This window comes from Pan paniscus, chromosome 5 (genome assembly GCF_029289425.2).
Source record: "Pan paniscus chromosome 5, NHGRI_mPanPan1-v2.0_pri, whole genome shotgun sequence".
Taxonomy (NCBI): Eukaryota; Metazoa; Chordata; class Mammalia; order Primates; family Hominidae; genus Pan; species Pan paniscus.
In genome coordinates this window covers 18,890,298-18,914,126 of record NC_073254.2, presented here as the reverse complement: position 1 = coordinate 18,914,126, position 23,829 = coordinate 18,890,298, and positions in this window count along the sequence as shown.

Genomic DNA, 23,829 nt, shown 5'->3' with positions numbered 1-23,829 from the left:
CGGATGGCAGGGTGGTGGGTCGGTGCCTCAGCCCTCACTAGCCTGTCGTCCTGTACTGAGCGCTGTGGCTCAGAGGAGGTGCTCAGCAACATTAACTAAATCGGATTAAATATGCATGCTCATTCCATTCCAAACAATGCCCTGCTGGACTTCTCTGCTGGCGGCGAGTCAGCTTTCCAAGTGACTCTGTTTCACCGACACCACCTTTTATAGGAGCACGAAGGAAGAACAGGCAAAGTGCTCAGGTCAAAGGTGGCACTTACCCTCAAATGTAATTCCTAGGGACTGTCACAGGGATTCTGGGTCATGGGTTTCTGAAAGATGCTTCTTTCAAGGTTGCAATGGGCGGCTCGTGGTGATTTCCATGGAATCTGTACGGCACATGCTGACTCTAATACAGAGTGATGTGCGTCGATCCCCCAAAGAAAAGAGCGGTAGTTAAGGAATAAAAACATCACTGTGGGCAGAGGCGATATTAATCATGGCCACTGCTCTGCAAGAATGCTGCTTCATAGGACACTATCTGTGCCTACGTTTCTTATCATGGAAGTTTCAGGGTATTAGGTCAGGTGAGATGAAAGAGGGAGACAGAGAGAGAGAAATTGATTAATGGTGTACTGCTGAGTTATTTTTCTCTTAAATATCTTCTCCTTTTCATCTGTTATAACATCCTGACCTGAAGGAAATTTCTTACGTCCTCTCCTCTTAATGAGATGTGGCTGCACAGGCTTGAGATAGATGCTGTCAATCAGGTGGACCATTGTGAACAAAAATACAGGCAGCTCCCAGGGTTGAGGTGATGGGCAAGAAGGATGACACTGGATGATTAAAATCCACCAAAAATCTCCAGCCTCCTGTTTACCCTAACTTTTGACTGCTCTCCTGCCTTCCCGGGTTTACCAGTGTGCTGATGATTTGGCAAATGCTTAGGCACTCCGTGACCTGGAGTTTTCCTGCCACTGTGCAGTAAACTAGTAATCCCCGGAGAGAAAGGGGGTTTTCATTTCTTTCTAGATGGCCTCTTCCTCTTGAAACTCACTGTCTAAACTTTGCCTCCTCCTGTCTTTCTTTTCACTGTAGGTTATCTATTCATTAATAATTGCCGCCTCCTTCTCCTCTGTGCTGTATCTTAAATTGATTCCTTTCTCTCTCTGCCCAAAGGAAAATATCTGCACTTTAGCCTAGAACCTCATTCCCTCATCTTGGAACCCTGCAACCTCCTTCCTGGTTACAGACAGCCTCAGCCACAAATCTTCACAGACACCAACAAACTCTTCATCCTGATGGTCAAAGCTCTCCTGGTCCTGACCCCTCAGGCCTTGTTAAATATTGCTTGCTCTCTCTCCTTTATCTATTACCTAACTATCTATCTACCTATCATGTATGTGTCCTTTGTCAATATATACCTATCATATTTATCATTTATCTCATCTATCATTTGGATCTATTTATCACCTATTTATCATATGCATCTGTCATCTGTCTATAATACACATCTATCAATCATATGCATCTGTCTATCATTACCCTCTAATCCCATCCACTTTACCTGAATCAGGACCTTGTTCTCTCTGCCCCTGGAATAGCATGGTGGCCTCAAGACTTCTTAAATGGGGGCTTAGGGCTCCAAAGGCAAGTTATCCCTAGAAAACCAAAGGAAGTCTTGCCTTTTATGACTGAGCCTCATAAGTCACACAGTATCACCACCATCATAGCCACAGCCCATCCAAATTCAAGAAGAGGGAATACAGAGCGCAGCTCTCATTCAAAGGAGTGTCAAAGTCATGTTGTAATAAGAGTGTGAGTTAGGAGCTATCATTGAAACCATCTTTGGGAAACACAGCATGCCACACCTCATTGCCTAGGTTAAGTATCTTAACTGCATAATGACATTTCCGTCTATGACAGACCAAATATGCAATGGCGGTCTTATAAGATTATAGTGGAGCTGTCCTATACAGTGTACCAATTTTAATCTTTTAAATTATTTATTTACTGTACTTTCCTGTGTTTAAATATGTTTAGATAAACAAATCCCTACCATTGTGTTACAATTGCCTACGGTATTCAGTACATTAACCTGCTGTCCAGATTTGCAGGTGAGGAACAATAGGCCATACCTTATAGCCTAGGTGTGTAGGAGGCCACCCCATCTCAGTTTGTGTAAACACACTCTATGATGGTCAGATGATGATGAAATCGACTAACGATGCATTTCTCAGAACAGATCCCCGTCATGAAGGAACACATAACTGTACTACTTGAACCAGTGACTGAATTCAAGAAAAGAAATAATTTGTCAATTGCATATTAGTTTAATCTGCAGCAAAAATCAAGTAAACTTTTATTAGGCTTCCTATTTAAAATGTGAAAACTTCTGTTAGAATTTGTATAAGAGAAAAGGTTGTGTGCAAGATCAAAACAGGTAGGGAGAGGCTAGGGATGACAACTTAAGGACTTGAAATCCTAATTGGAAGTAGAACTGGTCTTGGGAAAGAAATGCCTCTAGGAACTATCCAAGCAGTTTTCCAACTTCTCCACTGTCTGGCTCCCCCTCCAGATTCTTTAACCACCCTTATTCTTACCCTTATTCCCTTATTCTTTTAATCTCTTAAATTCTACAATCCAGGCATATCAATTTTTTGTAGTTTCTTTTTTTTGAGAAGGAGTCTCAGTCTGTCGCCCAGGCCGGACTGCAGTGGCACTATCTCAGCTCACTGCAAGCTCCGCCTCCTGGGTTCACGCCATTCTCTTGCCTCAGCCTCCCGAGTAGCTGGGACTACAGGTACCCGCCACTGCACCCGGCTAATTTTTTGTATTTTTAGTAGAGACGGGGTTTCACCATGTTAGCCAGGATGGTCTCGATCTCCTAACCTCGTGATCCACCCGCCTTGGCCTCCCAAAGTGCTGGGATTACAGGCGTGAGCCACCGTGCCCAGCCTTTGTAGTTTCTTAAACTTGCTGCAAACTCAGTCTCCTTAGGACCTTTGCACATGCTGCTCCCAGCCACCTATAAACATTTCTATTCCTAATTCAGGGCTAGCTTAGGTGTTACCTTCTCCAGGAGGCCTACTGAGACACACTTCTCTTTCCTACCATCCGAAAATATCCCATCTTTTGGGCTCTGCCTGGTTACTTGTTCATCTCCTCCACTAAGCTATAAGCTCTATGAACGCAGAGACAAAATCCGTCTCTATAATGGTGACCTGACAGTGCCTGGCACACAGGAAGCCCTCAAAGAATATGTTGCAGATTCTGTCACTGCCCCATCCATAGCCCCTTGTGCTTATCTCTTTAGTTGAAGCTGGTCCAACTTCCAACTGCCAGCCCCTGCTTGCCCCAGGGCTTTCTCTGGCCACTAAAGCCTGCTTTGCCTATTTCAGGATCAAGGCATAAGTTCCAGGAAAGTCATACTCCCTAGGAGCAGCCTCAACCAGTGATTGATGGGACTTTGTGTAGAAATACCCAAGCTTCCTCACCCCTTGGTGAGATAACTCTGAGGCATGTATTCTACACTGGATCTTAAAGTTTCCCGGTAGGATTAAGCTCCCACAATGGTAGCAAATTCAACAATGCACCCTTTACTGGCCACCTTCCTTTCTGTCTTCTTCACTTCCAGAGTGCCAATAAACTCCTTGCTCTTGAATCCTTGACTTAGCATCTGCTTCCCTGAGAACCCACTCTAGGACAGAATGTTTGCTGAATCAATGAGTGAGCCTCTGTCCCAGTCTCTGCCGCCCACTCAGCACACCACAACTGGTGCATGAAAACTGATTGCTAGTAGGCATACATGTTCCGAGCAGGGGAGAGCATATACACAACAGGAAATTTCAAATCTTCATTTCTGTCTCTACTGGCATTTATCATTGAGACACATGCAAAGAAACCTTATTTTATTTAAAAGTGCAATGTTGAAGAGTGGCATTGAATAAGATGATTAAATCAGTAAGTAACATGGCACCTGTGAGTGTAATTAGCTCTAGCAATAGAGACCAAGACTGGCTAGATTATTTGCCAGAGAAATACTACTACTTGGTTTTCGTCTGCCTGGCAACAGACTGACATTGTACAATCCTTCTCCCATCCTGCTGCACTAATGGAGACTAAGAGCCACTCCAAGTGGGTCACCAAACAGTGGACTGGATGAAAATGTTGAAGGCAGGAATGAAATTCAGTCTTTTTCTTTTTTTTCCCTCCACTACAAATCACTGTAATTTGGAGAGGGGATTTGCAGTGGATTATACATGGCTCTAGGGCCAGAGAGGGTACCTCCTCTTTTATTCCCCTGATACACTTCATCCTACAATTCTCCATTTTTCCTTAGCAGGGGAAGAATATTGCACTGGTTCTTTGGGGGATGAATACTAGAGATACTCGAAAAGTATGCAGCTTAATCCTGCAAGGTGTCCTTTAAGGTCGGAAAATCAATGGTCCAAGATTTGAAGTTCTCCTTGGGCCAAAACCCAGCTCCATCTCTAAGGGTGAGGGCAGAAGGGAGAAGCAGGCCTACAAAAAAATGGTATTTGTACTTCCCTCCCATTCTCAAAAGAAAGTGATCTTAATTAAACATGAGTGATTCTTGACAGGGTAAAGAAATCTTAAGAAACTAAGAACTCAAAGAGTTGAAGAAGAGAGAGCAGTCTTGCCATACTCAGAGTGTGTGCCTGAGTGTACCTGCACGTGCATGGGTGGGGAGTGGAGGGACAGGTTTCCCACTTTACTTGAATCTGGCCTCTCCTCTCTAAGGCTGACTGACATTTCTCCCTGCTTCCATCCCTTCCTTTCAAATTCAATCACCTCACCATGTTACCAGCCCAGATCTTACCGTTGGACTCTCCTGACAAGTGATAAGTGTGTCCCTGTTGCCCCCAGGGACTGAGACCCCTGCAGAGCCCAGACAGGATCCCAGGAAGCCTGAGGGAATGGCAGGGACTGAGACAAAGGGCAAGCTGGTGCCTGGTTTCCAGGAAGCAGCTACAACCTGGAGCCAGCTTATGGCAGGATGGTGAGTCCAGTGACATCAAACCCTCCGATTTTTCCAAGAGATGCTAGAAAGGTACTGACTTTTAAAACTTTATAAGAATTAAACAAAACAAGTACATAGGGTTTAAAAAAAAAAAAAAAGGTCATCTCATGGCCACCAGCTTGCAAGCTCCAGCCTACAAGATAAAGCTTAAGTCCTTAAGCATGACCTCCAAAGTCCTTTATGGTCTTGTCTGCCCCTGTTGTAGTTCCAGAACTACTCAGTCCTTTGTCCCCAAAGCCCCAACCCACACCTCTCCCTGAGTGTCAGCTCAAGCTAGTATGTAGGATTGAAAAGGACAGTACAGATTTGTCTTGACATGGAGTTCACATTTCACATAGCAAACTCGCTATTTATGCTTAGAATGCTTATTTAGGGTAGCTTTGAAGGGTGTTGAGGAGATTATGGGAGGGCACCAAACCCCCCCACTCCGGTTTCCTCTAACAAGAATGTTCTTCTATGCTCTTGGCCACCTTGCAAAATTGTATCTGTTCTTCAAAACTCAGGTTGAGCGTCCCTGGAGACTTTACTGACTCCAGAAAGAATCGCTCTCTTTCCCCCTCCCTGCTCCATCCACCCCCCTCCCCGCTCCATCCACCCCCTCCCCCCACACCTTGCATACATTTTTCACTATTATATGTGTGGTAATGTGCTGTATTATTGCTCCCACGTCTGCTCCCCTGCGGACTGTGAACTGTCGAGTTTGAGGACTGCGTCTCATCCTCAGGGCTTGGTTCCCAGAGCCCTCCCTCTGCTTCTGTATTCCGACACGGAGTCATCTATCACACTTCTGCGAACACACCAGACATCCAATAGCTGCTTGTTGTAATGAAACCAAAAGGAGAACTGAGAATTCACGTTGCCAGGCTCCTGATTCACAACTTTCCTGTAGAACGCACCTCGCCCGCCACCTGCCTAACCCACTTACGTAACCCAGTTTGGCGTTTCCTATGTCTCATTGGGCCTGCGAGGTTGTGCGGCGGCCCCACCTGCTGCGGAGCTGGGGGACTGCCGCGGGGGAGCAGGTGGACCGCAGAGCGCAATTACGCAGAGCCGTGTCTGGCCAGATTGGGAGCGGGAACAGCTTCGTCAGACTGCCTGGGTGCAGCACCTGGGCTGTGAGAAAGGCGAGAAGGGAAGGATGAGCCATATCACCGCGCTTGCGGAGGACGCGGCGCTGGAGCGTGGGCAGGGTCTGCGGGGTGCAGCCAGAGGGATTGGCGCAGCTCCCTGAGAACCACCTGGGTTTCTGGGTAGGAGGAGTCCTGGGAAAGACCTTGCATGGGTGGATGAAACAATCTTCTATTTGTGGTGGACGCCAAGGGGAGTGTTCGGAGACGCCCAGGCATGTGGGCAGGGGAGGGTGTCTGCAACGCCTTCGGCACCTGGGGTTCTTGCACCAGCTGGACCAAACCATGGACCGAGAGACAGATGGTCCTTCATCTCCCAGTGCCTGTCCAGGTGAGCATACAAGGCAGCGATTCTGACCCTGCGTTTGATCTGCCTCCTGGACTCGAATGGAGCCACACACGTCCACAGGAAGAAAAAGGGATTGCCCCAAACAGTGTTCCCTGGAACCACAGGCCCAGGCAAATTTCCACTGAGGCAGTGAGAAGTATTTGGAAAATAAATGCACCCTTTACCAGAGAAGGGACCTCATCATCTTTGACATTTTGAAACCCTGGGGGGAATGTCTTTTTGGTGCCAGGACTTGCCTTGCATTATTTCAGTTAATCTCACACCACCTCCCGGGGTAGGTATCATTTTAAATCATCAGAGACCTCATGTTTGCCCCCAGAGCAGGCACCAGCTGCTGCTGGTAAGATCTACACACGGTCCCCCACCCCCTTGCCCCATGCCAGTCTTCTTTTGGTGGGCTTGCATTAATCCAAGCTTCTATGTGGTGACCCTGGAGAGAGGAGCAGGCTAGGTGATGGGGAGAGGGTGGTGATGGAATGCTATGTTTCCCCCCTCTAAGGGCTTCCACCAGCTGGAGTATGGCCAGGAATACAAGGGCATGATGCTGATAGGATTCTTCAAGTATGAGTCAAGGACTCCAGGGCTGGGCAGAGTTGCTTGCTGCATTTGGAGTGGAGGAGACTATTCTTCTTGTCTGCATACAAACAGCCCTGCTCTGGTGCCCATAGGACAGGGAGCTTTGAATGAATCCCAAAACAACAACCTTGCCTGGTTTTGGCAATGCAATGACAAGCACTCCTTGTGGCCCTGCAGAAACAAGGTGGGTGGAGGTGGGGAATGGGTGCAGGAGAGTCAACGGGAGTGATGTGATGGAGCAGATGACTGCAGCTAACAGACTGGCTCTGCGCACAGGAGACACTCTTTTGAGACTCAGAACAAATAGGGGACACTGTGAAGAGGGTTTCTGGAAGCCAGGCTGGGGAGGGTGTAGCTTTGGTAAATATAATTTGTCATTAAAAATGAGTGTGTCTTCTATTACAGACACAGGCCCACGAGGTCACCTGGTCACCTGGATCACACCACCGTAATGAAGATAAAAAAACAGATTCAGAGAAATTAAGTACTTTTTCAAAATTCCACACCAAGACAGGGGAACGGAGAACAAGCAGTTGGGATGGGAAACCAGCTCTTCCTAATTCCTCGGGAGAGCACAGTACTGTGGGAACTACAGTCTTTCATTCTCATCATTGATCTAGCTGTTCTTCTGTGGCAAGTGAGGTAATTGCTTGAATGTTAGTTTTTTGCCTTGACTTCTTCATCTTTTTTTTTTTTTTTTTTTTTTTTGAGATGAAATTTCACTCATGTTACTCAGGCTGGACTGCAATGGCGCAATCTCAGCTCATTGCAACCTCCGCCTCCTGGGTTCAACTGATTCTCCTGCCTCAGCCTCCTAAGTAGCTGGGATTACACGTGCATGCCACCACACCTGGCTAATTTTTGTATTTTTAGTAGAGATGGGGTTTCACCATGTTAGCCAGGCTAGTCACGAACTCCTGACCTCAGGTGATCCACCGGCCTCAGCCTCCCGAAGTGCTGGGATTATAGGCGTGAGCCACCATGCCCAGCTGATTTCTTCATCTTTTAGTGAAATTCATATAGTACCTACACCTAATAATCCTAGTAAAATGGAATCATTAAGGTCTAATAAGGAAATATAGTTGAGCTCATCTGGTACAAAGAAGATAATTTACAGACAAGGTGAAGCATTCCATTTTTTAATGTAGCTGGAGTAAATAGGAGTGACTTACATTGCAGAAAAACTAAACTGTTGCAAATGGAAGTTGAGTAACTGTTGAAATCAGTGATTTGTCTTTTTTTTTAAGAATAACACTCTAGAAGACAATAATGTTAACATGGCAATACTCCTTAAGTTGATCTACAGATTCAATGCAATCCTTATGAAAATTCCTGCCGCCTCTTTTGTCTAAATTGACAAACTGATCATAAAATTTATATAGAGATACACGGGACCCAGAATAGCCAAAACAATCTTGAAAAAAAACAAAGTCGAAAGACACAAACTTTCCAATTTCAAAATGTATGACAAATCTACACTAACCAAAACAGTGCAGTACTGCCATAAGGATAGACATGTATTGAGAGTCCAGAAATAAAATCATATATTTATAGTTAATTGGTTTTTGACAAGGGTTCCCAGGAAACCCAATAAAGAAAGAATAGTCTTTCAAACAAATGGTGTTGGAATAACTGGCTATCCACATGGAAAAGAATGAAGTTGGACCTGTACCTCACACCGCATACAAAATTAGCTCAAAATGAATCAGAGATTTAAGTGTAAGTGCTAAGATATGATACTCTAAAAAGAACAGAGGAGTAAATCTGTGTGACCTTGGATTAAGCAATGGTTTCTTAGACGTGACACCAAAAGCGTAAGCAAAAAAAGAAAAAGAAAGATACATCAAAATTATGGATTTTACAGATGAAGTCAAAAAATAGACTTGATCAACATTAAAAACTTTTTTGTGGCAAAGGGCACTATCAAGAAAGTGACAAGACAACCCACAGAATAGGAGAAAATATTTGCAAATCATATATATGATAAGCGTCTAGTATTTAGAATATATAAAGAGTTCTTATAATGTAATCATAAAAAGACAAGGAACGAAATTTTTTGAGCAACCGATTTGAATAGGCAGAAATTACATACAAAAAAGATATACAAATGGCCAATATGCAAAGAAAAGATGTTCAGCATCACTAGTAATTAGGAAAATGAAAATCAAAACCACAATGAGGTACCACTTCGCACCTACTAGGATAGCTATAATAAAAAAGATAGACAAATGTGGCAGAGAGAGTGTGGAGATACTGGAACTCTCATACACTGCTGGTGAAAATGTAAAATGGTGTTTCCCTCTGGAAAACAATTTTGCTATTCTAAAGTAAATTAAACAGTAATTCTGTTCCTGGATACATGCCTAAGAGAATTGAAAAGATACATCCACATAATAACCTGTACACAAAGGTTCACAGAGGCATTATTCATGATAGCCAAAAAGTGAAAACAACACAAATGTCTATCAATTGATGAATGGATAAACAAAATGTGGTCTATACATACAATTGAATATTATTCAGCCTTGAGAAGAATGAAAAACCAATACATACAACAACATGGGTGAACCTTGAGAACATTATGCTAAATAAAATAAGCCAGACCCCAAAAGCCACATGTTATAGATTCCATTTATATGAAGTCTGGAAAGGCAAATCCATAGAGACGGAAAGTAGATTAGTGGTTGCCAAGGGCTGGAGGAGGGGAGCATGGGAAGTGACTATTTATGGGGTTGGTGTTTCTTTCTGGGAGTAATAGAAATGTCCTGGAATTAGTGGTGATGGTTACAAAACTTTGTGATTACATTAAAAACCATCAAATTGTACACTTTAAAAAGGCAAATTTTATGGAATATTAATTACATCTCAATAAAAAAATGCTCAGGTGTAGCAGAAAGGAAGGAAGGAAAGAAGGAAGGAAGGAGAGAGAGAGAAAGAAAGAAGGAAGGAAAGAAAGAAAGAAAAAGAGAGAGGGAGAGGGAGAGAGGGAGAGAGGGAGAGAGGGAGGGAGAGAGGAAGGAAGGAAAGGAAGGAAGGAAGGAAGGGAGGGAGGGAGGGAAGGAGGGAAGGAGGGAGGGAGGGAAAGAGAGACAGAAAGATAGAATAACACTTTAAGAAGTGTGTTGTCTGGCCCGACAGTGCAACCCACACTCTTCTAAGAAAAAAGAACGGCATGTCCCCCACAGAGAACAAGAAGGGGGGTCTCCACTGTCTCTTATATTAGGGTTTTCCACTCAGACAAAACCAATAGGATGGATGGACAGATGACAGATAATGAGAGAGGATTCATTAGGAAAAATGACTCATGTGATTATGGAGGCTGAGAAGTCCCACGAAGAGCCAACTGCAAGCCGGAGGCCCAGGGAAGTCGACAGTGTGGCTCAGTCCAAGACTAAGGCCTGAGAACCCTATGGGGTATGTGCAAGTTCCAGAGTTGAAGGCCAAAGATCCTGGAGTGCTGGTGTCCAAGGGTAGGAGGAGAAGGGTGTCCCAGCTCCAGAAGAAGAGAGAAAATTTGCCCTCCCTCTGTCTTTTTGTTCTATCAGGACTCTCAGCAGATTGGCTGATGCCCGCCCACATTGGGTGAGGGCGGATCTTCCTTACTCAGTCCACTGATTCAAATGTCAATCTCTCCTGGAAACACCCTCACAGACATACCAAGAAATAATGCTTTGCCAGCTGAGTACCCCATAATCTAGGCAAGTCGACACCTAAAATGAACCATCACGTTTCTTATGCTCAGGCAGTTCAGACAGCTGTACCTAGAGCTAGTGCAAAGAACACTTCTGTCTGGGCTTCAAGAATCTCCGCTATCGAACCTGGGGCTCCTTGTAGCCCACATTTGACTTTCCCATGCTGCTATATTCTGGAAACCAGATTGTATCTAAGAAATGTAATAGGTTTCTACATGTTACCCAGATCCAAAACATGAATGGCCTTAAAGAATTCAAATTGCAAAGGAAGCAATCCACAGTTTACAAACATGTTCACTGCAGCACTCCTTATAAGACTGAAAAACTAGAAACAACCTAACTAACAATAGGGAAAATCATGGTACATCCTTACAATGGAATAGTATAGAACTCTAAGAAAAGTCATGACTGTAAGAGCTTTTAGTGATATGGGAAATGCTATGATCGTGACAAGCAGAACATAAAATGCAAGATACCAAATTATATGTGTATGGTGTTCTCGACTATGGTAAAAAATATATATATACTTACCTTAAGAAATATAAGGATTTTCAACAACCTCCACCAAAAAAAGAAAAAAGGAATATGAGGATTCACCCAGAGGTGAGATATTTTAAAAAAGAAAGAAAGAAGAAAGAAATACAGGAAGAAATATGCCATAATATTGTTAATGATCATCTTTAGTGGGTGCATTTTTTACTCTTTCACAATAAAATTTTCTTTTCAAAATTTCCATAATAGGCATGTAATCCTTTGTTATCAGAAAAAAAGGAATCATTTGGGAGGGAAATTCCAAGTAGCAAAATAGAAGAAATGTAACAGAACACCAAATGTGCCACCAGGGATGAGCTGGAAGAGTTAATTGACCTCCTGCACTGCGGCATCCCATGCAGAGAAGCAAAAGTGGGAGGAATGGTGTCTGCTTGGACATGAACAGGGTCCATCATGGGGCTTGAGGAATGGCTTGTGGATTCAGGCCTCCTTCTGGCTGGGGAGCCTCACCTAGTGTTGACTAGGAGCAAGGATACCATGGATCTAGTGGGCTGCCAGCAGGTGCAACCGCGTTGATTAACCAGATTGGTGATGAGGACTTGTAGAATTTCTTTTTTTTTTTTTTTGAGACGGAGTCTCACTTTGTCGCCCAGGCTGGAATGCAGTGGTGCGATCTCAGTTCACTGCAAGCTCCGCCTCCCGGGTTCACGCCATTCTCCAGCCTCAGCCTCCTGAGTAGCTGGGGCTACAGGCGCCCGCCACCACGCCCGGCTAATTTTTTGTATTTTTAGTAGAGACGGGGTTTCACCATGTTAGCCAGGATGGTCTTGATCTCCTGACCTTGTGATCTGCCCGCCTCGACCTCCCAAAGTGCTGGGATTACAGGCGTGAACCACCGTGCCCAGCGAGGACTTACAGAATTTCTAAAATCATTTCCTATACATTATTTCTTTTCACCTTTATGACACCTAAGATAAGGATCAATTTTTACCTGTATGATACAGACAAGGAAAATGTGCCTGTATCAGTGAAGCTAACTCTAGATGCGGTAATAGATAAACCCCAAATTATCAGGGGCTCAGCACAATAGAAGTGTATTCCCTGCTAACACACAGGCACACCCACAGACCACTTCCAGCACTGTGGCTTTTCATGTGGTGTTTCAGGACCCAGGCCTCTTCTGTCTGTGGCTCTGCCCTTCTCTAGCCATCAGCACCTTCTCTAGCAGGTAGGGGAAGAGCCAGAGTCAAGGAGCACGTGGACATGTCAATGGCCAGGTCTGGGTGCAGCAGACGTGCCTCCCATGGACATCCCATTGGCCAGAGTCAGTCCTGGGGCGGCTCCTGGCTTCTCCCCTGTGCCCAGTGGAAAAGAAAATGATTTGAGGATGAACAAGCTGTCTCTGCCACAGTCCCAGTGTGTAAGGCATTGGTTGAAGGTCACACAGCTAATAAAAAACAAAGCAAAGACTCAAAGTCAGGACTATGGTGTCCTCGTCTACCTGGTCATCCTGCCCTCTTGCAGGTCCCTGGAGTCTCCCCCTTCAGTGATGTTCAATAGGCCCTGGCTATGAGCACCCACTCAGGGCCTCGATGCCAGCATGACCACTGAAAGGGGTAAAAAAAAAAGTTTAATGAAAACGATGATTTTAAATACAAACCCATCAATAATTCTTGTACAATATTTTTCCCTAGGTTTTATTCTTCCTTGATTAACTCCTGCAACTCCCCATCAAACATAACACCAGTTGTAACACAGTTCCTTTCTGTGCTTATGATCTGTGTTGCCATATAGAGGTTGGGTTTGCAAGAGTGACATTTCAAAGGCTCCTGCCCTGCTTCGGAGGGCCCCTTCCAGCCAGTGGGATCTGCTGCCACTGGTTGGAGGGTGGTGCTGGATTCTGCCTCACGTTCTGAATGGTAATTGTTTCCAGGAATGTCGGCAAAAAAAAAAAAAAAAGAAAGAAAGTAAAAGCTAAGTATAAATATGAACTTGGCTGACTAATCACCATCATTAACCAAAAGATTTATCATCCAAACATGGTCTAAAGAAATACAGATACCTGGATATACCTATTTACTTACAAACATTTATTTAAAGAAATAAGCAGGGATCCAATTAATATCATCTAGACAGTTCAAACACATTTTCTTATCTGACCACCACATGAACCCTGCTGAGACAGCTTTCCTTTCCTTGTTATGTCAATGGTGGCTGGTGATATTGGATGGTGAGTAAGTGGGTTGGTGTTTATCTTCTTGGCAACCTCTTGCTGCTGGAAACCTTTTGCTCCCTGAACCTGTTTCTTGTCTATAGAAAGAGCAAAAATTAGTAAAAAAAAAAAAAAAAAAACAATAATAATAATAATACAACACCTACTTCTTAGGATCTGTAAGAGAATCATGCGGGATAATAGATTTATAGCATCTGGGACATGCTCAGAGTGACTATTTCAGTTACACTAATGAAATGGAGGCTCGGACAGGTAATTTTCTCAAAGCCAGATAGCCAGTGAGTGGTAAGGCTGGGATTTGAACCCAGGTCCATCTAAGTCTAATGCCTGAACTCCTTTTACCTGCTGCTGACTCTTTCTACTAGGAAGCTAGGCACAAAGACTCTTAAGCTTGACCGGCTCATAGTACGCAGGGAAGGGTCCTTTCCACTTAATTTGTAAAACATCTCAATCACTGTCTAATCAAACTCTATGACTTTTCAGCATTGCTCTTCGTTCCAGCTTCTTGAACTGAAGCTGAGCTCATGTATGTGCAATCTCTCTCACCCAGGATGAATGCTCATCTGGAAATACAGGAGTTTCTGGAGCCATGTCTGAAAAATGCAGCAAAAATGGATCAGGGTTTCCACCCATCTCGGCCCACTGAGCTCGTGGTGAGGGCAGGACAGCAGCAGAGGGAAAGAGCATGCCATCTGAAGTCACAGGCCCCCAGCACCAGCTCCACCACTTAACAACTGTTTATCCCCTGTGAGTCTCAGTTTCCTGAACTATGAGATGGAGACACCTGTAACACGCCTGTTTGCCTCACAAGGTTGAGAGGATTGGTTGAAGTCAAGCCGCTAAAAGCACACTGCAAACTGTAAAGTTCTATGTGATTTGTTTTTACCAACCAAACCACAATCCATTGCCAGACAGTTCTTCAAATAAGGGACAGACTTCTGGCTGGGCGTGGTGGCTCATGCCTGTAATCCCAGCACCTTGGGAGGCCGAGGTGGGTGGATCACCTGAGGTCAGGAGTTCGAGACCAGCCTGGCCAACATGGTGAAACCCCGTCTCTACTAAAAATACAAAAATTAGCCAGGCGTGGTGGCCAGCACCTGTAATCCCAGCTACTCGGGAGGCTGAGGCAGGAGAATTGCTTGAACCTGGGAGGCGGAGGTTGCAGTGAGCCGAGATCACGCCATTGCACTCCAGCCTGGGTGACGGAGCAAGACTTCATCTCAAAAAAAAAAAAAAAAAAAAGACAGATTTCTTTCCCTTAGCAATAATCATGACTAATATATTCCAGGATGTTTTGCACTTTCCTAGCCTTCAAATAAAACTAAACCCAAACAAGAATTTGAAACGGTCTTTAATGCCACAACTCTTATTGAGTATCTCCTGTGCGAGGCCCTGTGCTGAGCATGCTGTGGAAGGCAAATATGACTAAGACTTAGCCCCCTGCTTGAGGAGTTTGGTGGGAGAGTTCAGACAATTACATGAAGTGTGTCATACCAGAAGAGGGGAACAAATAAAGTGTTAGAAAAGTGTAAGAAGGCAGAGCTTACTATTAGTTTAGTGAACTCAACGAAAGCTTTTTGGGGGACAGAATATTTCAATTGAGCCTTAAAAGTTGACTAATATTTGGGCAAGTAAAAATAACCACTTGAAAGCCAAGCCAGGTGTAATCCCAGCTACTCAGAAGGCTGAGACGGGAGGATCACTTCAGCCTAGGTGTAATATCCCAGCTACTCAGAAGGCTGAGATGGGAGGATCACTTGAGCCCAGGTGTAATCCCAGCTACTCAGAAGGCTGAGATGGGAGGATCACTTGAGCCCAGGTGTAATGCCAGCTACTCAGAAGGCTGAGATGGGAAGATGACTTGAGCCCAGGTGTAATCCCAGCTACTCAGAAGGCTGAGATGGCGGGGGGAGGTGGGGGGGAAAATCACTTGAGCCCAGGTGTAATCCCAGCTACTCAGAAAGCTGAGATGGGAGGATCAGTTGAGCCCAGGAGTTCAAGGCCAGCCTGGGCAACATAGCAAGACTCCATTTCTAGAAAAAAGAGAGAGAGAACCACATGAGCAAAGGGTTGGGGCAGAAAAACATAGGCTATGTAGGCAAAGAGGAGACAGACTTGGACTTGACTGACTCAAAGGGCACATAACGAAGAGGCTGGGAAGCAGAGACACATAAGTGGGAATTGAAAGTCAGCCCAGTGGCTTGTTTTTTGAACAGGAAATAGAAAATTGATCCAGCAAGAGATTGCAGAATGGTTTGGAGCAGAGGGAGACCCAAGGCAAATAACACATTCCAGAGTTCATTGCAGTGGGCCAAATATAAGGAAATTCTGAATGAGGACAGCAGCAGTGGGAACAGGGAGATGCCTTATAAGAATAAAATCCAAAAGATGTGTCAGAATAAATAGTAGAAAAGACCTGGGACTGTAAAACCTGGTAAGCAAATGGGGGTTTGTTTCACTATTTCCAAAGCTTCACAGATTCATCCATTCTACAAAGATGGGTCAGACGCATGCTGGGGTGGAAGGTACGGCAGTGAGCAAGACAGACAGGATCCCTGTGGGGCTCACGTGCTCAGGAGGAAAACCTGAACAAGTAACTCAGTGCAGAAACAAGGTGGGCACATGGCAGTGTCCCTGAGCTGGGGCCAGGGAGGAGGGGAGCTATTAAGGGAGGTGGGGGGGCCTCTCTGAGGAAGTGACATTTCATCTAAACTTAAATAATGAGCATGGAACAGCTGGATGAGAGTGGGGGAGAAGCGATCTTCACGACTTTTTATCCAAAAAGCATTTTAGGGAGTTACTGTTTGTTTATTTGTTTATTTTTGAGAGACAGGGTCTCATTTGGTCACCCAGGCTGGAGTGCAGTGGCGTGATCAGAATTCACTGCAGCCTCAAACTTCTGAGCTCAAGTGATCCTCCCACCTCAGCCTCCTGAGCAGCTGGGACTACAGGTGCACACCACCATGCCCAGATAATTTTTTATTTTTTCATAGCTATGTTGCCCAGGCTAGTCTTAAACTCCTGGCCTCAAGTGACCCTCTCACCTCAGCCTCCCAAAGCACTGAATTACAGGCATGAGTCACTGAGGCCTGGCCATGGGAGTTACATTTTGGTGTCGAGACACCAAGGTCCCTCTGTGGCCCTAAACAAGGGAAAATCTCTTATTTACTATCCTTTGGAATAGATGAGCTCCCTGTGTCTTGCATACAGTATACTCCCAACCTCTGATAACGTCTTCTTCCTCCCAAAGTAGCCATGAGACAGTTTCCCATCTTTTCTTCCAAACAGCTGAACTTTAGATGTCCACATGAGTTTTCATTAAGTTTCTCCAAAAATCCAGCTTGACAGGTAATACTTAGCACCAAACTTAAGTGTCCCAGAAGCTCATAGACACTGGATAAACAAGACTTGTTCATCAATATAGAATATGACAAATGTCCCTGGTCCATTTAAGATAGCAAAGGGTAGTTTTTAGAATAACACAGGTGAACTTTTCTATCCAAAGGGTGAGTCAGCCCATCTGGTATGACAAATGCTGTTCCTGGCTTCATTCCTTGCCTGAGACCATTTGCCAAAACCTTTTTCATGAATCAGTAGTGAAGATAATCTAAGCTGTTCCCAGTAGACTCACTAGTGCATAGGTTCCAGGCATAAGACATCAATTTGGTTTGGTTATAAAATTTAATATTCTACAACTCACAGAGAATCTAATTCATTTGCCATCTGGTTTGGGAAGAAAGACCTCTGGAAACATTCAGGGGCCTTCAGGATTAATATTTCTCATCTTCTTCCCAGTCTTCCTCAAGATCTTTCCATTCACAGTGAAAGGTAATAATCTACCTGGAGTATTACCCTTTATTTCAAAAGCAATAAGTTCATTCCACCTGGTTTATTTTGTAATATATCTATGGATTTTCTCATTCTCTTGCCCTAACAGTTTCAAGCCACATTAAATGTTCTCTACCCCATCCTTGAGGGCTGTGAGTGTATAGACCCATCACATTACAACCTAATTATCTTAAAACACCATTTTATACTTTCGTGAAAGGTTTACAAAACACCTTCACTTACGTTATCTCAATTTGTTCTCATGCTGACCCTGAGAACACTCCTGTGAAACAGGAAAATCATGCATTGTTATTCGCATTTTACAGACGAGGCTATTAAAGCCCAGGAAGGTGACATGGTCAAGATCTGGGATTCCTTCTTTGGTCTTCAGTGTGCATCCTGCCTAAAACACTTAACAGCCCTCATCCTCAGTACATCAGTACATCAGGGTAATGTCCCCTAACCTCAGCATTCCAGATTTTCTATCTAGTTTTCCAACTTTGTCTTCTCCAATATCAACCATCTGTTCCAATGCAGCTGGTGTTTCTAGTGTTATCTGAGTCTCTCATGCCCTAGAGGGCCTTAACTGGCTGCCCTGCATCCCCCTAGGAGCTGGTGGGTGGGCGGCCGGGAGCCTGAGTACCCTGCAGGGATGCATGTGGCACTTTGCATGTATGTGCTTGTGTGTATTTGTCTGAATTCATAACTTTCATTAGATCTACAAAGAGGTCTGTGGCATTCTCCCCCTACTAAAGGTTAAAAATCAATTTCATATACCGTTTTCCTTGCCCCCAAATGTGCTTTCCACTCCTCTTGACCTATTTAATGCTATGCCTCTTAATTTTTTTTCAGAACTTAAACAAAGCCAACTACTAACATTAGTGATCTGTAAATTTCACTTTCTAGAATAGTTTATTTGTTCTTTTCTTTCCAAAGATTAATTCAAAAAGGAAGAAGCTGAAGTATTCCTAGGGTGGCTTTTACATATGCAAATAACATGCCATAACTTATCCCAATTGATAGAACAATTAGTTGTAAACCTTAATCATTCCCTTCAGGGTTGATTTAAATCCTTCCATTAGCACAATGGTGCTGTGTGATAAAGAGCATAAACAGCTCAATAGATACATCTAACCACATTGATACAGATAAGGTATCAGTTATGAAAACTATACTCTCCTCTGTAAGGATTGTGTAATGATATTCCAGATGAACAAAAATAGCAAAAGTTCAGCCATTCCCTAGACACCAAAACAAGCCAGCCTCACTGCTTATGGGGCCCGGAGGGCATAATGAGCCTTGTAAGAACAGATTTGCTTTGGGAAGTGTCTTAGTGCATTCTGTGTTCCTTATGACAGAATACCTGAAACAGGGTAATTTATAAAGAAATAATATTTATTTTTTACAGTTCTGGGGGCTGGGAAGCCCAAGGCCGAGGAATCACATCTGGTGAGGGCCTTCTGGCTGGTGAAGACTCTGCAGAGCCCTGAGGTGGTGCAGGGCGTTACATGGTAAGGGGACTGAGTGTGCTGGCTCAGGTCTCTCTTCCTCTTCTCATAGAGCCACCAATTGCACTCCCATGGTGATATGGTTATATGTGTGCTCCCTCCAAAACGCATGTTGAAATGTGATCTCCAATGTTGAAGGTGGGCCTAGTGGGAGGGGTCTGAGTCACAGAGGTGGATTCCTCATGAATGCTTTGGTGCTGTCCTAATGATAATGAGTGAATTCTTACTTTGAGTTCACACAAGATCTGATTGTTAAAAGAGTGTAGCACTTCCCTCCTCTCTCTCTTGTTTTCTCTCTCACCATGTGATATGCTGGCTCCCACTTTGCTTTCTACCATGAATAAAAGCTCCATGAGTTCTCACTGGAAGCTGAGCAGATGCCAGCACCATGCTTCCCGTACAGCCTACAGAACTGTAAACAAATTAAACTTTTTTTCTATGTAAATTACTCAAAATCAGGTATTTCTTTACAGCAACACAAAAACGGACTAATACAGAAAGTTGATATCGAGGACCAGGGCATTGTTATAAAGATACCTGAAGATGTGGAAGTGGCTTTGGAACTGGGTAACAGGCAGAGGTTTAAAAAGTTTAGAGGGCTTAGAAGAACACAGGAAAATGAGGGAAATTTTGGAAGTTCTTAGAGACTGGTTAAATGGATCTGACAGCTGAGCTTCATCAGAAAAGTCCTATAGCCATGGCATCTGTATTAGTCATGGTTTTCCAGAGAAACAGAACTAATAGGACATATAAATAGATGTATATCTAGGGAAAGATTTATTATAAGGAATTGGCTCATGTGATTATGGAGGCTGAGGAGTCCCATGATTTGCAGTCTGCATGCTAGAGACCCAGGACAGCTGGTGGTGTAGCTGGAAGGCCTGAGAACCACAGAGCTGATGGTGCAGATTCCAGTCCTGCGCTGAAGGCTGAGAACCAGGAGTGCTGAGAGCAGGAGAATATCCTTGTCAGTCAGACAGAATTCAAACTTCTTCCTCCCTTTTATTCTATTCAGGCCCTCGACAGATGGGACAAGGCCCCCCCTCACTGGGGAAGGCCATCTACTTCACTCATGCTGCTGATTCAATGCTAATTTCTTCCAGAAACGCCCTTGCAAACACCCAGACTGATGTCTGACCAAATATTCGACCATCCCATGGCTCAGCCAAGTTGACCCATATGATGAACTATCACAGCAGCTACTGGATGCTGCAGCAAACTCATCAGTGTCTTCCTCAGGAGGGTTTGAGAATCCTGCTACTTGTCATGAGGAAAAGATATTTTGTCATTCTCGTCAATGTCTATCCCAAACCTTAAGTCCTTACTCCCAATCATCTCCACCTTCCTCATTTGCAGGAGACAAACATCACCCACTTGAGCCTATGAAGGCCAAAAAGCCTAAAGACCTACTCTTCTGCTTCCTCCATTCTCAGAGGATGGGGTGCTGTTTCCCTTTTCTAGACCAACCCCTCCATCCTCGCCCCTCATCCAGTCCATCTTCCCTAGAGCCTTGATCTACCACATTTAGCAGACAGTATTCTATCTTCAGACTCTTCTCTTGTGACGCTACAGTTGACCCTTGAACAACATGGGTTTGAACAGCATGGGTCCACTTATGCGTGGATTTTTTTTCAATAAAAGTTACACCAAGCGTGCCTGCTTCTTCTGCTTCCCCTTCCACCTCCTCCACCTCGTCTACCTTTGTCACCCCTGAGACAGCAAGATCAACCCCTCCTCTTCCCTCGCTTCCTCAGCCTAATCAATGTGAAGACAATGAGGATAAAGACCTTCATGATGATTCATTTCCACTTAGTGAACAGTACATATATTTTCTCTTTTTTACGATTTTTCTTAAAAACACTTTATTTTCTCTAGCTTAATTTATTGTAAGAATACAGTACATAATACATATAACACACAAAATATGCATTAATTGTCTGTTTATGTTATTTGTAAGGCTTTGTGTCAGCAGTAAGCGATTCGTAGTTAAGTTTTAGGGGAATCAAAATTATATATATGCAGATTTTCCACTGCGAGGGGAGCCAGGGCTCCTAACTTCTGCATTGTTCGGGGACCAACTATACCTTCTTTTGAAGCTCACACCACTGGCATACACCACCTGCTGTTTTTTTTTTTTTCCTTAGTCACCACCTCCAAACCCCTGCACCATCCCTGTGGCCATTATTCTACGGCATTAACTCCTGACTCACTGGTGACCCTTCCCCTCTTTGTCCTTCCTTCATTTTGGTAACTTCACCATCCTTGTGAATGTCCTAGCCCTTAGAGGTTTGATGCCCTCTGCAGCAACCTTTTTCTTCCTCTCTCTCAGTCACTCTCTCGCAAGATCACACCCTAGACCTTGTCTTCACTAATAACTGTGACATGCCTGAAATCCCTTTTTCAAATATCCCATAATCTGATCACCACCTCTCATCTTTCAAACATATTGGTTCTAGAGGCCCCAAAACATAATTTTTTACCTTATCAAGACTGGCAGTCTATAAGCCACAACTTTTTGTAATATTCATCATAAAATTATAATCATCAACTTGTAATCACTCTCAATCCCCTTGTCCTTTTCTCTTTTCCTCAGACATAGCAGGAAAAAGTCAAGACTGGGCAAATCTACTTTTGTGTGATTTCATCCAAGCAACCAAACACTGCTCAAGAAAAACAACACAGTTTGACTGGCTGGTTGGACAAGTTCAAAACCATGAATATCAAAAGGACACCCACGCTCCCCAGCAATCCTACCACCCAGTGAGTTTGCTTTCACACTCTCCTTGGAGATGATGGTATACTCTCTCTCTCCTCAAATCTTTTTCTCTCTCCACTCTCAGCTCATGGACTTACCTCATCTTTATGGGAAAAACAGAAGCACTCTATAGTTTGATGACAGCATAATTAAATCCCCAGCCCTGAGCTCTAAACTTGTATATCCAACAGAAGACTCAACGTCTCCCTTTGGATGTCTGATAAGCACCTCAAACTTAACGTATCCAAACAGCACTCCTAATTTCTCCCAAAGAAACTGTTTCTGGACCTGTTTTTCCAGTCTCAGCAAATGGCTCCACTTTCTACTCTGCTGCTTATTAAAGGGCTCACAGTCTTCCAATATGGCCCCATTGCTTGCTGCCTAGGCAATATCCACTCTCCTCTTCTTCCTTATTAACACGACTTGAGTTCACGGGGCTCAATGTGACAAGCCAAAATGTTTACCTCCCCAAACTTATTTACAGAGAAGAATAGTCATGTGACCCCAGTTTTGGCCAATAAGATATACTCAGAAGTTCCTGGGTGGGCTTTTCGAGGAAGCTCTTAAAAGGGGAAGACCCAGTGGGTATTACTGCTTTTGTCATTCCTCCTTTCTCTTTCTTCTTGGCTAAACTGCACACATGATGCCTGGAGGCACAGCAGCCATCTCACCAGCAGAACCAAGGTCGCACAGGTAGGAATGGGGAGCAGAACAGGTCTGGGTCCCTGATGGCATCATGGGGCAGCTGTATTAGCCTTGCACTGCCCATCTATGGACTTTTTGTTGCTTTTGAACAAATTAATCCCTATTTGCTTAAGCCATTACAATGAGGTTCCTGTTATGCGCAGGTGACTGCAATTTTAAATGCATGATACTGTTGAAAACGCAGGGCAATCCTTGCTTCAGAACTAACCATCTCCTCCCAAGAGAGGTAGATACTTTTCCTGGGTGTTCATTCCAACTGGTTTCTAAAACAATGAGTTCTTAAACCCAAATGAGTTCCTAAATATACATTTTCTCCTTTCTCCTACACTTAGGACTCTAAGTTCTCCTGCTTTGGTTTTGAATTGCCACAAAAATATCTGTTTTTCTCCGCATGATTTCCCCACTAATACCTTTGGAAACTGGCATTTGGGATCCTCACATGTTCATTTGTGTGAGGTTTTTGTCCATCTAAGCTGCTCCATGTACATACACATCAGAGATTTCCTAAACTAAAGTTCTTTTTTTTTAACAAGCACCTATACAGTTCTTACTATTAATATGTGCCGAAACCCTGGTATAAGTGTTTTACAAATACAAACTCACTCAATTTTCACAACACCCAGGTACTATCTTTATCTCCATTATTGAAATGAGGAACTGAGGCACAGAGAGGTTAACTAAATTTTTCAGTATTGCTTAGCTAGTAAATAGCAGAACTGAGTTCAAACCCAGGCTTCAGAGATGGTGCACCATGCTAAGCTCACATGAATGGGGAAAACTAAACTAACCAACCAAACACAGAAACAACAAATATTCCAGAAGAACTTGAAAACCTACTACATTTAAACCACTGTCTAAACTGCAAAGAAATCCAGGAAATAAATAACACATGTTCTGTATTTTCCAAGAGCTTACAACAGAGCAGAGAGGAACCGTGTATCCAATAACTTACTGAAAGCAAAGCATGATGACTCCTCTGGGATGAAAAGAGGTACAGAGCACAAACTTAGACCATGTAGGGACATGGGATAGCATTATGATAAAATTTCCCAGGAAGCATCCAGATGTCCCCATCCAGGTTGTGATGGGGCCATGGAGAACAATTTTTCTCAGCAAAAAGCAGCCATCTCACCAGCAGAACCAAAGTCGCACAGGTAGGAATGGGAAGCAGGACGGGTCTGGGTCCCCGATGGCATCACAGGGCAGCTGTATTAGCCTTGTACTGCCAGTCTATGGACTTTTTGTTGCTTTTGAACAAATTAATCCCTATTTGCTTAAGCCATTACAATGAGGTTCCTGTTATGTACAACTCTCAGCTTAATTGGCTATGTGACTTTGGTCAATTCACATCCTTTCTGGGACTTGGACTTCAGCATATACAGAATGAGGGATCTGGACTTTACAAGGTTACTTCCAGTTTGACAGTTGGTGGGTTGACGTTTTTGGCAATGTTTTTGTTATGGAGACTCGCATTACTCATTCTGTAAGCCCCAGGCTAGAGCTTCTGTCCTTCCAGTTGGCTGTAATGTACATTAATA